The sequence below is a fragment of the Mustela putorius genome, unplaced genomic scaffold (genome assembly GCF_011764305.1).
Source record: "Mustela putorius furo isolate JIRA1106 unplaced genomic scaffold, ASM1176430v1.1 tig00003974_pilon_pilon_pilon, whole genome shotgun sequence".
Lineage (NCBI taxonomy): Eukaryota > Metazoa > Chordata > Mammalia > Carnivora > Mustelidae > Mustela > Mustela putorius.
This window is the reverse complement of record NW_025422117.1, coordinates 11,416,534-11,435,359: the sequence shown is the minus strand read 5'-3', so window position 1 is coordinate 11,435,359 and position 18,826 is coordinate 11,416,534. Positions and strand designations below refer to the sequence as shown.

General features: G+C 34.8%; 1 pseudogene; it reads right to left on the bottom strand.

Annotated features, from left to right (window-relative positions):
- Window positions 1-2,965: 2,965 nt before the first annotated feature.
- On the bottom strand, window positions 2,966-11,895 carry LOC101683370 (annotated as a pseudogene).
- Between the last annotated feature and the right edge of the window lie 6,931 nt (window positions 11,896-18,826).

Here is an 18,826-nt window from a genome sequence, read left to right as displayed (position 1 = left end):
GAGGGGCACTGAGAAACATGAGCAATTAAGTTCCTGGGCATATTTTTTTTTTTAAATGTTAAAGACATTCTTGACTTCCATAATCCTTGGGATTTAGGGTTTGAAACAAAATTATATTTATCTCCAAATGTCAGAAAGACCAAATTCCATCTCGGATACTAGGATACATGTAGGCTGTTTATTAAGCATTCAAATATGTTTATTTTTTGCAACCTATAAAATATTCTGTCTTTGCTGATGGCTATATAAAGTGTGTGTATGGATACACATTAATAGAATCCCAAGGTTTTGACTATCAATAGAACCTATAGTGTCTCAACCGTGTGTCTTGAATAATTGACATAGCCTAAGAAGATCAAAGAATTCACCCAGATAAATAAATAATATGGTTCTTTTCTATATTGGTGGAAAGTCTGGAACAAGATTAATGCAGTGGCTATGATAGCTCATGCCTGTCAGTAAGCCAAAAATTCTCATCTTAATACCACCTCAATGACCTCTCAATTACTAAAGATCCAGAAACAAACACTGGAAAAAAATCCTAAGAATGTAGACTGGAGGCTTAGATTCTATTGAGTGGTATTAAATTTAGTAAGTAAATCATGAATATGATCTATAAATCATATATTAATCAAAATTTGATAATCACAGTCCTTAAAACTAACACTATAATGAATTAACCTACTGAAAAAACCTACTGAAAGTACTCATTTCAAAATATCAATACTAAAAATATAGACTTGAAAATATACATAATGAGAATCCCATTTTAAAATGTATTAAATGGGCGCCTGGGTGGCTCAGTCGGTTAAGCGACTGACTTCAGCTCAAGTTATGAACCTGGAGTCCTGGAATCGAGTCCTGCATCAGGCTCCCTGCTCAGTGGGGAGTCTATTTCTCCCTCTGCCCCTCCCCCTTCATCTGCTCCCTTGGGTGTGCATGCGCTCTCTCTCGCAAATGAATAAATGAAATCATTTTTTCAAAATAATGAAATGTATTAAATTAAAGAAACATCTATCAAGCACTAGATACAATTGTTTTGATCCAAAAACTTGACACTTTAAAAAAATATACTTCTTTTACAGAGAGACAGCATGAACGAGAGGGGCAGAGAAGAGGGAGAGAAGAAACTCTCAAGCAGACTTCATGCTGAGTGCTGAGCCCAATGCGATCTGGGAACAGTCCTGAGCAGACTTCAAGAGCCAGATGCTTAACCAACTGTGCCACCCAGCTGTCCCAAACCTGACACTCACTAAGCCAAATAAATAAATAAATAAATAAATAAAAACAATGAGGTTATGATCTAAATAAACTGTATCATCTAAATAAGACAGAAAACTGTGGTAAAAATATCTGCAAAATTATTCTGGCATAAAATTTAAACAGATATTAATAGTTAATATATCACATCCCTCAAATTAGTTTATAGTGACTAGATGAAAATAAGTAAAACATAAATGACAATGTCAGCCATCATAATCTAAGTGATATTTGTAGAACACCATATTTATCAACTGTAGGATAAACATTATTCCAAACACATATGGAGTGTTCACAAAAGCAGACCACTTATTGATCCATAAAACAAATCTCAATAGATATTAAAAATTGGATCTCTTTCAAACTATGTTCTTTGATCACAACATAATTAAACCAGAAATTTAAAAAATGAACACACATAGAAAAGCCCACAATATATATATTATATATATAATACAGAATACACACTATATATATATACAATATATAATATAGATATAGATAAACTTATTTCTAAATAGCATGTATGTCACTATATAAAACAAAGGGGAATTATGCAATATTTTGAGTCAAATAATTTAAAATCAACATATCAAAATTCATGTGAAGCTGCTAAAGAAATACGTAAAGGGAAATCTTTAACATTAAATGCAAATATTAAGAAAGAAGAAATGTCTGAAGTCAATGCTGTAAACCATCAGAAAGTAGTAAAAGAACAGCAAACAAAGCATATAGTAAGCAGAAGGACAGATATGAAGATTAAGAGCAGAAATCAACAAAATGGAAAACCTGAAAATAGAGAACATAGAACTGCCTCACAAAATTCAGAACACTCAGTAAAATTCATATTTCGGATAGAGTATTTTTTTTAGCATGTCACAATTTTTTTTGAAGATTTTCTTTATTTATTTGAGAGAGACAGAGAGAGCATGAGCAGGGTGGCGGGGCAGAGAGAGAGAGAAGCAGACTCTCTGCTGAGCAGGGAGCCCGATATGGAACTTGATCCCAGCAACCAGGGATCATGACCTGAGCCGCAGAAGGTGAACACTTAACTGACGGAGTCACCCAGGCACCAACTATGTCACAAATACTTTATGGAACATGATTATGCGTGCAAAAATATCCAGTGTTGATATGAATTGAAATTTAACTGGGTTTTTGTATTTTTATTTGTTAAATCTGACAATCCTATGGTAAAAGTCAATAACATCAAAAGTTTGTTCTTTGAAAATTTCAATTAAGTTATATATCTCACACTCTATTGACAAAGAAAAAAAGGAGATGAGTGACAAATTATCATTATTACCAATTAAAGATGGGGTATACTCAAGATCTTTCACATATTAAAATAATACAAAGGGAACATTATAAACAATTTAATGCCAATTATATGAAATGAAGAAATTACTTAGAAGTCACAACTTACTAAAACTGACAAGAGAAAATAGATAATGTTACAAGAAGAGGTCAGAGAACCTCCTCACTCTCTTTCTGCCATGTGAGGATACAGCAAGAAGATGGCCATCTATAAACCAGGAAAAGGACCCTCACCCAAAACCTGCCCCTGCTGGCACCTGGAGTTTGGACTTCATGCCTCCACAATTATGAGAAATAAATATTTCTTGTTTTAAGCTAACTAGTCTGTGGTAATTTGTTACAGCAGCCTCAACTGACTCAAATACTTTTCCATTTCTGTCATGACTGTCTAAACTTGTGGCTTCAGGGCCTTGGGAGTGTGGAGAGTAAGATGCTCCATTGCTTTTTCCCCTGTCCTTCCCTTCTGTCTAAAATTAAATTCTGCCCAGGCATTTGCTGACTTATAGGGGTGTGGGTGTGAGTCCTTCACAAGTCTCTTCTGAGGCTTTTCTGTTGCCAGGATCTAAGAAGTGAAAATTCACTTCTGGCTCAAATTTTTCCATAGCTGCTAAGGTTTCCTCCAAATGTAGAAGTCCTCTCTGGTAGGGTAACTACTGAATATTTAGGTCTTGGTAGCATTTTCTTCTTGACCCAGAATAAACTCACAGAAAATCCACCCCAGGCCTGAAAATAGTAGTATAGTCTGCTCCATTTTTATCTCTCTCTCAAACTCCTTCTTTCTCCATATATTTCTGTTCATTCGTTCATTCATTCATTCATTCATTCATTTGATCTTGAGATAGCCAGAGTATCAGCCTAGTCAGTCACTACTTAAGCCATCATCCTACTATTAGAGCCTTGAATGTTCTTTCCCATCTTGCAGATACTTTCAAGCTTACTGTGATTTCTGTGGACCATTTCCCTTTACTTTCCTGGGCTGTGGACAGCAAACTGGATATGGTCTCTCTCTCTCTCTTTCTCTCTCTCTCTTAAGATTTTATTTATTTCTTTGAGAGAGTGAGAAAGAGAGAGCACAAAAGGGAGGAGGGTCAGAGGGAGAAGCAGACTCCCCATTGAAGAGGTAGCCCAATGCAGGACTTAATCCTGGGATGCCAGGATAATGATCTAAGCTGAAGGCAATCACTCAACGGACTAAGCCACCCAGGCATGCGGTATATCCTTCTCTATGGCATAAGGAAGAAATGGTTTCATGCCATGGCTATTGAACTTCTATTAGGTAGATAATTCTGATGTATCTGTGTCCCACTTCCTGGGTTAAGAGTGGGCTCAAAGGGTAATAAACCATTCTATTATACCAATTCAGTGTTATCCTCAAATTTATACATATATGGACATACTTGTGCATTTTTATCTGACTATGATAAATAGCACAAAATACGTATCATGTGCAGTCTTAAGTGTTTGAACATATGAATGGTGAACTATGGTGTTTTTGTTTAGAATTTTTTCATACTTTGTTTTTACTTTCTGTATTTTATAAGTTCTCTGTAATTATATAATATGCTTAGAATCAGAAAAGCAGTAAAGAAAATTTAAGCACAATTTCTCCAAGTTAAATAAATTCTTAATATATCGCTTCCTAATTATAATTGTAACTATATAATTATGTAGTATAATTATATAATTACAGTTATGTATAATCAATTATAATAATATTTTATTTATTTTTACATTCCAACTGGATATAAATAACATATGGTAGTTTAAAAGCATGTAATTAGGAAAAACACTAGTTTTACCAGAAAAACTTTCATAGTCTTGAGTGGTATAACCTAAATATAGGTGAAAATTTTAGTTTGAAAAAATAAAGTTCACAATTGATTAAAATTTGGCAAAATTGATTAAAATTTGGCAAAACCTTTTGAATTCACATCGTATTAAACTATTTTCTACTCCATGACTAAAAAGTAGAATTATGTTAATGAGTAATGCTAATTGTTCAAGGGTTCAAAGTTTTCAACAAAATTTTAATCAGCTTTAATTCAAATGAACAAATAATATGATGGAAATTTTAGTCCCAGTGAAATGATAAAGTAATATTCTCTTGATCTAATTTCAGAATATGTGGAATATGTGTCAAAATTATATATAACTACATAATTATAATTTTACTATTTTTAAAATGTCATGTACAATTACTTCCAAGAAGTAGTATCTGGGAAATAAGAGCAATTGAATGCCCAGAACACTGAAAAGATAGAAAGATATTTAAAAATCTGGTAGAATATATCCTGTTTAGTTTCCCTTTAGTTTCCTTAACAATATAGTCTCTTTGCCAAACTTACACATACTGTTGGATCTATGAGAATAATTTCAACATTGATTTGCTGGTAACATCAATAGTAGTAAATGCTTTAAATAAAATAGTAAATTCTTTAGATGTATAAAGTTTCCTTTTATTTATAATTGTGATTGTGTTTTCTTTTAGACAAAATAATATTCAGAAAATCCACATGAGAATTAAAAATAAATATTAACAAATAATAAAATATATGCATATGATTCATAAGAAAATTTTGAGGAAAATAACATAAAATATGAAAAATAGTGCCAAGATGCTTTTTAATACAAAAAACAATTTCCCCTTTCTCTAAAGTTGTGTAATTGTACCCAAGTATATAATTTGATTATATAGGAAAATATATTTTGATACCTCTTTTTGATAAAACCAGGAAATGCTTGATAAGCCAGATTGCCATGACTGACTAAATGGAGGTGAATTTCTCCATAAAACAGTATCAAATGAAATTTGACTTGCTGGGGCACCTGTGAACTCAGAAAGAAAATGAAGTACCTACAAATATGTGGAAGGAAAAAAAGAGGAAATTTTGGTGATAATCTGAAATGAAATAGATACGACTACAAACAACTTATTAACATTTTTGCTGAAAGTCTTATTATATCCCATTTCTCTTCTATCTACTCAAAAGCTTTAAACAAATCTGATATATATGATTTCTGTTAATGGTTATTTAAGCAAACAGGGAAATTGAATATCTTATGGTTCTGTAAGATGAAATCAGTTATAAAAGACTTAAAGTTGAGATTGGTAATTTAATGAAAAGAAAAAATTAGAACTGGAGGTGACAAATCAAATGTAAATATACTCAGAGATTTTCTATTCAGGACGTGTATTTTTTTTCAATGAAAGTGAGATTTTAGGATGAAGTCAAGATACTAAAACATAAAAAGAAATGTTGAGGTTATCTGTATTGCAGACTCAAATATTCAAAAACCATAAAATTAGTAGTAAAGCATAGAGACAAGTACAATGAATATAATAATGATATTAGAGTTTGAATGCACATATTCAGAGTGAATAATTTTAGTACAGGCAAAAAAGAAAACCAAAAAACTATGACTACACACACACACACACACACACATAGAGTTTTTCACTCTCTTAGGACAGTACAATATGCCAAAGATATTAACTTGATCGTCGTCTGTTTCTTCTATGAAATTTACATTTGGTCACTACCCTGATTGCTTTTCTCAAAGACAACTGGTTTATGTACACTTAATTTGAAAGAGCACCATTTAGATTTATGAGCAAATCCTGTCTTTCTGAAAGACTACTAAATATATTTTCTGTATTTCTAATCCATACTAGCCAAGAGAGATCTGGACACCATTCATCACTTAGAAAATGCGACAGAACAATTTGGACTGTCCCTTAAATATTTGTTGTCCAGGTGATACAGCCAACAATGTTAATAAACTGAGGAATAATGGTTTCATTGGTTCAGAATTGCTTGTATTTCAAGTTTACTTATGTATTAAATTGAGAGAAGTTACATTAAAACACTCTCCTGTTTCGGGTCATTTGTTCCCTTGTCGTTTTCCAGAAATGACTAAGTTATGTCATAGTGACTTCATCCAGTGTCTAAGAGGATTCTTTTTTAGAGACATCTTTCTTTATTTTTAAAAAAAAGATTTTATTTATACATTTGACAGAGAGAGACACAGCAAGAGAGGGAACACAAGCAGAGGGAGTAGAAGAGGGAGAAGCAGGCTTCCTGCCAATCAAGGAGCCCAATGTGGGGCTTGATCCCAGGACCTGGGATCATGACCTGAGCCGAAGGCAGACGCTCAATGACTGAGCCACGCAGGTGCCCCTAATTACTATACTTCTTCCTTTTTTTTTTTTTTTTGGCTTGGTGTCAAGAAGAATTCTTTATTTTTTTCATCTTTCAATAGTTTCTCTACCAGTAGTTTGAATCTTTAGTATTACCAATTAGGTTTTAGAAAAATTTCTCCATTTAACAAATATCCTTTCCTTTCTTTTGTGGATAATACTTTATTCCCCGCCCCACCCCCCAATCAGATATAAGTGAAGTAAAAAAATTGAGTGATTAACTTTCATCAGAAATTAAAGAAAGCCGCGGCATTAAGTTGCACGTATTGAATGAAAAATATCTCCAGTGACTTCTAACAATAGCCAAGCCCTGTACTCACAACCTGCCTTAGATAATTTGTTTTCTGAAGTAGCTCTGGAAATTTTATTTGTGTGCCTAAGCTTCTCTGGTTCTATTTTAAATTGTCTTTTCTCTTTTATTATTTATATTGGAAATACTTTTGATTTAGTTCATAATCTTCCTGCAAAAGATACATTGTACATTTGTGCTTCTTCATACATTATACATAACAATAAGCAAAATTTACAGCAGTGTAAGCAAAAGAATAGTTAGCTTTACTGCAGTATACAAAATTCAGCCAATTCAGCAAAAGCCTTAAAACTCTAGAAGAAACACTTCACAAGCTGCATATGTGATATAGTAAGCCCTTCAAATATGTGTGCATATACATTTTTTTTAACCTCAAAGAAAATTGAATGGTTTAGTAAATTCAAAGTGGCAAGTAGAAACATAGCACTCTCTGTTTTGTAGTAACGGTGTTTGGTATGGCAGTTCCAAGTCAAAGATCTTCCATAGATTTTGTTAAAGGAAAACACTACTAATTTCAAATTTCCATATAAGGACTAAAGCTATTTTGGTTGTATATATAGTTGTTGTATAAAGAAAGTATTGAAAAGCAGAAGAGTCTGACCAATATTCCCTTTAGCTCTACTAAAAGTTAGATTTCTTCCTGACTCCAAGCCTCTGACCTTCCTTCCTTTTATTTACATTAGAAACTACAATTGTGAACTATTTTTCTACTTTTTTGAGATGTGAATCTTCTCCCAGCCTCTTGCTGGTTTTACAAACCCAGGAATAGGGATGCCTGGGTGGTTCAGTTGGTTAAGCAGCTGCCTTCGGCTCAGGTCATGATCCCAGCATCCTGGGTTCAAGTCCCACATTGGGCTCCTTGCTCGGCAGGGACCCTGCTTCTCCCTCTGTCTCTGCCTGCCATTCTGTCTGCCTGTGCTCACTCTCGCTCCCTCTTTCTCTCTGACAAATAAATAAAATCTTTAAAAAAAATGTTAAAAAAAAAACACAAAAAACCCAGGAATATTTTTTACAGGGATCTGGGAGTCATCCCTTTGAAATATAGTCTTCCAGGAACAAGTGTCTATCTCCCAGTCTCTGAGGGTGGGTAGGAGCCAAATTTAGATTAGTACCAGTTAGCAAACAGAGATGACCTAACCAAATTGACCAACCTCCCTCTCCCATAACATCTTCCAGAATTTTTCCCGTAGTTCATCCTAGTGTTAAAAGTCCTCCTGCCTTTTGTGTTGGTGGAGTTGAGCTCAGTTTTTCTGACCTGTTGCAATACTCCTGACCCCTATTGGAGTAGTCTTGAACATAGTCCTCATTGCCTGTTAAATATCATCCAGTGAATTTTTTCTTTAACAAGTCTTTTTCTAAAATCACGATGTGCAGTAATCTCTAGGGAGTCCATTTCTATAAAACCTTAACTTCAGGAATGGCCTAATCGAACTGTATTTGAGTGCGATAAGTGATGCTTTCCTAAATGCCTATGCAACTACTAATAGTTAGAAAAAGTGTTTTTTGTTCCTCATTTAAATATATTACTTTTAACATCTATAGCTAGTTATTCCTTGGTTTTTATTTTCTGGGCCTGAGCAACAACAACAAAGATATCTACAGAAGAAATTCAACTCTTGTATTCTGAAACACCATTCTACATATAACGAATTTCCTGGGCTTCCTCCTTGGTAAATATATGACAAGGGCTAGAGTTTGTCGATTTCAGCACATAAGCCTCATTATGTCCTTGGTCCTCTTTACTCTTAAAGGGAGATGGATTCTTCTTAAAAATATAGTTTAGTTCTAACAGGGTTTTACATCTTAACAGTTTTTTGAGGTCATATATCCCAAAGAGAATTTTATGTAAGGCATAAAAATTATTCTCCAAAAACTATGTCTTTACATAGATACTTGAAATTCTGTTTGAAAATCCAAGGGTTGATGGAACTCTTCAACTGGGAGATACATATTACCTAACATAACTCTGCTCCCAACAGCAAGTCCTCTCCAAACTGAATTAGTGGAATAGTATATCTGTTCTCTGCCCTAACATGGGCTCCTGTTCCCCCTGCTGTTACTGTTCATATTCCCCAACTCCTTCTGTAACTGAAGGTGTTTCTATGTTAATCTGGTTCTACTACTTAAAAGTCCTCCCATAAATTCAGAGATCCTTTACCTATAATATTCTATTTCCTAAGTCAATGAGATTTTCAACCAAAAGTAAGTTAAATTTACACTTGAAATTTAACTTCCTCACTGTTCATTTCAGTTAGATTTCCTGTTGGAACTACTGCTCTATGAAATCTTTAGCAGATTTTTATCTCTGCTTCAGCCCAGTTCATTTTTAAATGGTCTCTAAATATTCTCTAATATCTTCTCTATGATTATTTTCTCCGTTGTGTCATTTTTGTTCATACTTACTACCTATTGAAGAATCTGTCTAGAGTTTTTTTATCCATATATCTAATTATTCCATCAATAATTACTATTTTGACCTTACTTTTTGTACTTAGTAAATTACTATCAACATTCCCAAAAGATCCCCACCAAATTCTTACAGATTGAATGGCCCATGACAAAGTGTCTTTTCCCTTATTAAACCTGCCTGGGAGTTTGCAAAGTTCTTGCCCAACTGTTATAGCTCAGCCATTAATCTTGAGCCACGTGATCATCTTTTATCTATGTTCCTTTAGTAGGGATTTGAGACAGATTGCTAGAGAATTGACGGACAGAAATGATTATCAGCATTGAGATGATGATTTATCTTATCCTTGGACTAGAGAAGAGAACATATGGTCAGTGGCTTCACTGGTACAGAACTGATATTCATCCTTGCTTCCTTGCTCTTGTTTTATGCTAGCGCATAACTTTGCACCTTAAAAATATCTCTCATTATGTTTCCTGCAAATTATTCTTAAAATTTAATAGCCCAATTGATCTAGGTGGGCAAATTTATTCCTTTCCTTTCCTGCATCATGCTGAAAAAAAAATCACCTTATGTTATTCTAAAATAAAGAAATTGACATTAAGATTGACATTAAGTTATTTTCTTTTATATCCCAGAAATGTAATGGAAGGTGTGAGCCATTATCAGCATACTGTTCAAATATTAAATATTTGTAGTCTTAAGTAATCAGAAATCATTTTGTATGTTCTACTATCTTCTTTTTTAATGTAACAGTAAATTTTATTCAAATTTCTCAAAATTTATATTCAGTGTATTAAGTGCTTCTAAAACATATGTCACCCTTTATATAATGGTTTTATTTTTTCATCTTTATTTTATAGTTTATTCATCTTGTCTTTGCACAGTTCTTCAGTAGAAGTCAGAGTCCTGAGTTGCCCAGTTAGAAACCTCTGACCCTTGGGGCACCTGGGTGGCTCAGTGGGTTAAGCCACTGCCTTCGGCTCAGGTCATGATCTCAGGGTCCTGGGATCGAGTCCCACATCGGGCTCTCTGCTCAGCAGGGAGCCTGCTTCCTTCTCTCTCTCTCTGCCTGCCTCTCAGTGTACTTGTAATTTCTCTCTGTCAAATAAATAAATAAAATCTTAAAAAAAAAAAAAAAAGAAACCTCTGACCCAGTTTTCTGATGAAGTTTCCTCTTTCATGGCCAACATCTGGTGTTTAAATGAAAGGCTTTCGGTCTTTTCAATCACTTGCTGATAGGGTGAGACTGCATTGTTACCCATAACCACATGGCCTAACTTAGAATCAGTCTTTGTATGCAGTCTTGCATTCTAATCAAATTGACAATCCACTTTTCAGCTTCTTCCAGAGTCGTGTTCGGTCTGTCTGCCCATGTGTTAAGGCTGATATGCAGGTGGGTGCCACAAAAAGTCTCATATATGAAAAGATAAGCATTTTAATTGAAATTCTCAGGACAAGCCACCAAGAAGTCATTCACAAGAACTGATTCACACTCCTTCAGCTTTTTCCAAGACACGAAGTCTAAGTTAACACATAAGTATTCACCACATTTTGTAATTGGGTCTTTACATGTGTAAAACTCTGTTGAATGACTTTAACCAGATCTTTTAGTACTTGCTGGCGTTTTCAAACATCTTTGTTTGAAATGATGGATGTATCAAAACAATGCAGAATATGTGGACACATTGTCGGAATTGCATTATGATATGGTGGCTGGTAAAGGAAGAGATCAGTAATGTTATTATGCCCTTTGAGGTGGGTGAAGAAAAAACACAGAGGCAGTGGATTGGCCATGTTTACTGCTGAAAAGATTGAAGTGGAGAACTCACAGATTTATTCTATATTTAACCATAATAGCTCTTCCATAGCTGCATCCCAGTTCTATGCTAAGATTTCAGAGGCCATTTTTTCCGAGTAAAAGCAAAGTGTTTCTGTCTGTCGTTGGAATCAACACAATCAAGAAGTAAAGATTCTGCTACTCCAGAGTGATTCCCACATTCATATTGGAATTCTGCCTATCTTTAGAGTGTATCTAAATATTCCTTCCTAAAACCACACCTGTCCAGCAGGTAGGTAGTCGAACAGTATCTGTCCATCTCTGGTTGACTGCATCTGCCTTGTAGGTTCTGGATCTTCAGATGTTTTCACAATTGGTTCCATTTGCCTGAAGCTGTTTCAGTTTTGCAACAACTGTGGTACTTTTTTCATTCAAAACATGTGGAGCATCATCAATATCAAGGTTTTTTTTATACATCCATAGCAAACTTGACCATGTTGGTATCACTAAGAAGATCCAATTTTCTTTGTAATAATTATTTTTCATTATATATCCCTTTATGGAGAAAAACTTAAGCGGTGGAAAGAGTAGATGCCAATCCAAAAAGTATATGATGGAAATAGTCAAGTACTCCACCATCTCACCAAAGCCAAAGTTTTTACTACCTTCTTGACATAGGCACAGGAAAGATTTACAAATTCAACAATCTAAAATAATTTTTATTTACAGTGGAGGACGGACTTTAAGGTGACCTTCATGATCATAATCTCTGTTTCCTGGTGTTCACACTCTTGTATTAATCTTTCCCCTTCAGAGCAGGAAGACATGTGACTTGACGTAAACAATAAAATATTGCAAAGGTGATAAGATGTCTGTGGTTGTATTACAAAAGATTGCCAAGACTGTAGTACCCATCTGGCTAGTATCTCTCTCTCTTGCTCTCACTCTCTCTCTTGCTTCCCATCTCCCTCTCCCTTTGTCTTCCCATTACTGGTTTTGAAGTGTCAAGCTGCCATATGTCTTATAGCTATAGGAAAATTAATTATTCCAACAACCTGAGAAAGCTCAGAAGTGAATTTCTTACCATTTCAGCATCCGAAAAAGAAGGCAGTGTGGCTAATGATTTGATTGCAGCTTTATGAGCCCTGAAGAAGATAACCGGTTAAATCTTGCTTGGACTCCTGAGCCACAAAAACTGTGAAATAATAAATGTGTGTTTTAAACTGCTACATTTATGGTAATTTATTACATAGCCATAAAATGAATACACCGATAAATGCTACTTTTTTAGTTTTTCTATTTCACTTATTAACATCATTATACATTCTTTTATGTAGGCTCAAAACATGTCACCATATTTTTTTCTTTTCCACAATTACCAATAATATCCAGTCATATGGTAAACCCGATCTGCTGCATCTTAGTGATATTATTCCCCTGACCATCCAATCAAGTAATAGAATATTTCCATAAATATGCATATATCTATTCACTTATTCTCCCCCCAATCCTAGAAAAACAATATGATTTCAATCATCATAGATTAACTTTACTTTTAAAACTTAAACTTTTGTGTCTGACTTTTTTCACTCAGTATGTTTTTGAGATTCACCCTATGTTATACGCAGATCATTTTCTTTATTCATTCACTCATTGATAGATTTTGTGTTATTTACAGGTTTAGACTAATGTAGATAAAACTTCCTTAGTTGACATGTGTTTTCATTACCCCTGGCACTATATCTAGGAATAAAATGGATGAATCACAGGCTAAGATAAATAACTTAACAAAGCAGGGCATCTGGATGCCCGAGTTGGTTAAGTTACTGACTCTTGATTTGGGCTTAGGTCATTATCTCAGGGCTGTGAGATCAAGCCCCAAGTCAGGCTCTGTGGTCAGCAGAGAGAGTCTGCTTCTCTCCCACTTCCTCTGCTCCTCCCCTCATGTGCCCTCAGGCATACACTCTCTCTCTGTAAAAATAAATAAACAAAATATTAAAACAAACAAACTCCTGACATATCATTTTATAAAAATAATATAATATTTTGCACAACCAGAAATAAATACAAGTTCTAAGTACAACCAAATCATGTCATAAATTGATATTGTTCAATTATAGCTATTCTGATGGGGTAAACTGTCTTATTGTAGATGGAATTTATTTCGCTTGTCAAATATAAACTTTCAGGGGCACCTGGGTGGCTCAGTGGGTTAAGCCGCTGCCTTCGGCTCAGGTCATGATCTCAGGGTCCTAGGATTGAGTCCCACATCGGGCTCTCTGCTCAGCAGGGGGCCTGCTTCCCTTCCTCTCTCTCTGCCTGCCTCTCTGCCTATTTGTGATTTCTCTCTGTCAAATAAATAAATAAAATCTTTAAAAATATATATATAAACTTTCAGTAAGTCTGCTGTGCATATCTCTCCTTTGTAGTAGTCAAATACATCCATGCAGAGTCTACCCACATCTTCTACACATGATGGCAATATTCTATGTCTTTATTTCCTTTCCATATATTGCTTATTTTTTCATCCTCATATCAAATTTAAATGAATTATCACACAGCACATTCATGTCTCCTGAGAATTCTTCTTTTGTTGAATGATTAAAGTAAAAATAAATAATTCTGTGTATCATAGTCTTAAAGCAGGGTTTTAGAAGTATCATTCCAAAACCAACAGCATAAGTATAATTTGGGACCATGTGAGAAATGCAAATTATCTGGGTCCTACTGAGTCAGAAACTCTGTGGGCGGGCCAATCAATCTATGTTTTAATAATTCCTCCAGGAAATTCTGATGCCGCTAAAGGTTGAGAGCTTTGTTCCTTTCTAAAAAAATTTATTTATTTATTTGACAGACAGAGATCACAAGCAGGCAGAAAGGCAGGCAGAGAGAGAGGGAGGAAGCAGGCTCCTTGCTGAGCAGAGAGCCCAATGCGGTGCTCGATCCAAGGACCCTGGGGATCATGACCTGAGCCAAAGGCAGAGGCTTTAACCCACTGAGCCACCCAGGCACCCTAGCTTTGCTCCTTTTTAATAAAATTACTGTTTGATATTTTGTGTGGCAGCTTATAAATCTGTTTTATTCAGTAGACTATCAGTTCATTGAAGCTAAGGACTACAGGTTATTCATTTTTGTATCTCTGGTAACACCAAGGACCAAGCTTTACACAGCATAGAAAATCAATGATTGCTTGCTGAATTAAATCATGTTGAAAGGTGAAACAGATTATTATTTTTTCTTTACCAACTGAGTACTGAATAATGACATTTGTTTTAAAATACATGCCCCATGCTTTAATTTTACTCTTAATTTGTCCCTCAAAATAGACAAAAATTAGGAATTTCAAAAGACATGTGTTGATTTGTAATATTTAACTGAGACATTTTAAATACAGAGAAACTAGAAATTTTCTTTCTCCTCATTACTCATTAAGTTTGACTCTCTTGAAAGAGGAGACATCTATATTCAAAGACAGTAGGGATTATTAAGAAATAATTTACTTTCTTTCTGAAAAATAATTATATGTGCTTTTCTTTTGGAGGCAGTAGTTATTGCTTTCCTCTTTGGAATTAATTCTTATGGTTAATCAGGGTTTTGCTGTAGTTATGGTCATCCTCCTCGTTGTTGATTAGTTGGTTTGCAAAAGGAATCTCAATTTATCTGATTATTCACATAGGAGGAATAATTGGCATGCCCTAACTCAGCTGAATGCTCAAGTGTACACTTGTTAACAACTCTCTTCTTTTCCCATTACTATGTGAAGACCATCTTTAAAGGAGCATGATCTGGCTAGAGTTCTAAATTATTATAGTCATACTTCTATTGTCATCTTCCACTACAGGAAAATGTCACAGAATGACCAGAAGGTTTTCTATTTTTCAGGTATAAATGTAGACAAGTGCTAGTCAAAACAGCTTTTAAACTAATTATTTTCACCACACAGCTTTTACATTAATTATTTTCACCACACCACACCTTTAGTTCAGGTCTTCTAGTGCTACATTAATAGGCATGCAGTTCTTTTATTTCTATTTGATTAAAAATATTTATTTATTTATTTACTTACTTACTTACTTATATTGCATGCTGTTCCTTTTAGATGTAAGTTTGCACACAGACTCATACAATGTAAACTTATTGACTCTTCCTATGAATTCTTCCAGGATTATTCTTTGAGATAAAAACTAGGAAAGTGTTTAGTAACAGACCATTTCTGTGTCTGGGTATCATTCAAAAATCTAACTTACTGCCAAGGAATTGTTTTATCATTGGTGATGTCATATGTGACTCATTTTTCTCAAGTTCCTACTTTGGGGAGGGAAAAAAAAAAAGGAAAATCTGAGCCTAAACTTAGCATCTCACTGGAGGAACCATCCATGGGTAATGATGGTATAACTGACTGGCACTAAAAGGTGGTATCCATCAGAGATATAGGTATACAAGGTCATCAGAGACCTACTGGCTTGATACCTACTCAGATAATTCTGCTACAAACAAAATTTTGATAATGCAATCAGTATGTTCTTTATTTGACAAAAAATACTTGGACCCAAATCAACCAATCAATCAATCAAGTGTTTGCATTGCACTTAGTGCTATTGCAATCAAAGTATTCATAATATATTACAATTATTATGATGAACTAAATTTTTAAAGTTTGACATTGTCTACATTTCCACTACAGATAAATCTATTTCTTTCTCTAAATATATGTATATAGATAGATATACATAGATAGATACACATGGATACACTCTTAGTCCTAATGTTAATAAGCCACAAGGGAAATAAATCTGAAATAAGTTTCTTTGTAAACAGTACCCACCAAATATGATAATGTTTACAAATAGGTTCATAAGTCAATCATTTGATAGTTTGTAAATCAGTCAAAATATTTGGTCATTTTATTTTTTTTTATTTTTAAAGTACTGGTCCATAACCACCTGTTATAGGTGCTCTGGGTGGCTCTAGGGAAACTTTATTTGTTGTCCTACATCTCAAGTATTTATACCCTGACTTGGAGTTTCTAACTAACAGAAACAAAGTGATAGAAGTTAATATATTTTCAATTGCTAAGATAATTGAGTCAGAACTGAAAATATGATGAGAATAGATCGTTAGATGTAGTTTCTAGTCCTCAATAAAACCTTAAACATGTTTTAAATATTTTAATAATTTCCCTTTCTGTATTTTCATTGTTAGTGTATAAGAAAGCAACTGATTTCTGTGCAATGATTTTTGTATCCTGCCACATTACTGAATATTTTAAGGAAATAAGGATCTTACTTTGATTATTTCATAATCAGTTTAATGTTAAATATGCAAACTTCCATGTTTTAGAAAGAACTTGGAAGTTTTACTTTTTTAAAAAGTATACTGTTTAACCTTCTGTTTGTTTCAAGCTACCTCTTTGACAGTAAAGGATGCAACAAGGTGGGTGAGCCTTTTGCATGTCCCTAGTTAATACAGTGTAGCATTGTGTTTAGAACTTATACAGTATAATTTTAGACACATAGTTCCTACCAACATTGACTTGATCAGAGTTAGTAAGATAAGCAACTTGTAAGCATCACATAATTTAGTTATCAATAAGTGAATTCATAGAGACATAAATAAAAATCACTTTCCTTTGTTCACACCCTTAGCTTTACCCGGATTAGCATACAGTGACTCCTCGAATCTTCTGATTTGGATCTCTTCAATACCAGACCATTCAAATGTGGTGAACTATGATCTTTTTTATTATATTTTAGTAAAGAAAGTTTCTGTTTGGCATTGCTTCTTTTTTTTTCCTGTAACAACCATTGGTTGTTTCTGTTGTTTTAATTTTTTGTTGTTATCATTTGTTTTTAACAGGAGTCCCTTAAAAAAATAAACATAATTATTTCAAAAAACCTTAGTACAATTTTCATATTATACATTATTCTGTCTCATATGCAACTATCAAATACTCAAAGAGCTGTCAGGAAAGATAGCTATCTCAACCTATGTTATAAAGAGATTAAAATTTAAAAAGGGAGTATAGACGCTGACGCTTGATCTCACAACCCTGAGATCATGACCTGAAACGAAATAGTAGTAATCAGAAAGGGTATGAAAGGAGGTGTTTGAGATGCTGTCCTATTGTCAGCCTAGGCGATATTTAAATACGTATGCTAACTTTTTGATGATTTAAAGAGCTATATACATATATGCCTTTCATCTTTTCTAGATGTGTGTTGTATTTCAAGATAAAAAATTAACTGAAAATACTCATCCTACCCCATGGAAAATAATTAAGCCTTTAGCACTTTAAAAGACAGTTCAATGAAGACAGTCAAGGTTTTAAATTTGCACATATTTATCCAAAACTAAAAAGAGATGTTGAAGAATGCTTCATTAAAATGGTATTTTTAGAGATTTATTTATTTTGAGAGAGAGAGAGAGCACGAGCATGGAGGGGAAGAACAGGAGAGGGAGAGAGAAACTCAAGCAGATTCCTCACTGAGTGTGGAGCCCAACACCCATCAATCTCAGGACTCTGACCCTAAGCCGAAACCAAGAGTCCCAGGCTTACTAGACTAAGTCCCAGGTGAACCTAAAATGGTATTATTATTATTATTATTATTATTAAAGAATATATTTACTTATTTGTCAGAGACAGACAGAGAGAGAGCACAAACAGGGGGAGCTACAGGCAGAGTGAGAAGCAGGCTCCTCACTGAGCAAGGAACCTGAAATGGGACATGATCCCAGGACCCTGGTACCATGACCTGAGCCAAAGGCAGATGCTTAACCAACTAAGCCACCCAGGCGTCCCTAAAATGGTATATTTTTTAAAGGTTTTATTTATTTATTTGACAGGGAGAGAGAGCACAAGTAGGCAGAGCAGCACACAGAGAAAGAGAGAGACAGACTCCATGCTGAGCAGGGAGCCTGCAGTGGGACTTGATTCCAGAACCCCGGGATCATGACCTGAGCCAAAGGCACAGGCTTAACGGACTGGGCCACCTAGGTGCCCCCAAGATGGTATTTAAAAAAAAAAAAAAGAATATTGAGCAATGATATTTTGCCCGTCTGTACTGCTGCATCACACCATAGATACCACTGCCTTCTTTACCACCAGAAACAGAGTGATGAACATCTTTAAAATATAATCAGGTTGAGAACCCATTCCAAAACCTCTGGACTCAATTCAGAAAACTCATCCTTAAGATCATGTTCTGCAGAACCACTTTCAGTATCAAATAACCTGTCAGATTTCTCCAGAAAAAGAACGAGTACGATGTGTATGCATACATATAATACAGATATACTTAATTTATACACTTCATGTTATATGCATGTAATGTATATTTTAACATACATATGGGTTACTAAGAAATATCTTCATGGAGACCTGCAGAAGCTGGTGAGGAGGGGAGGAGCCAGATGGTGGGGCCCCGCAGCTGAAGCTGCGCTCAATCAGCTGGCGCAGACGCAGAAGCTCTGCCTCGTGGTGGCCACTGCAGGGCTGCCCCACCCCCGCCGCCCTCCCGCTCTGGTAGGTGTGAGCGGGGAAAGCGACTGGAGCCC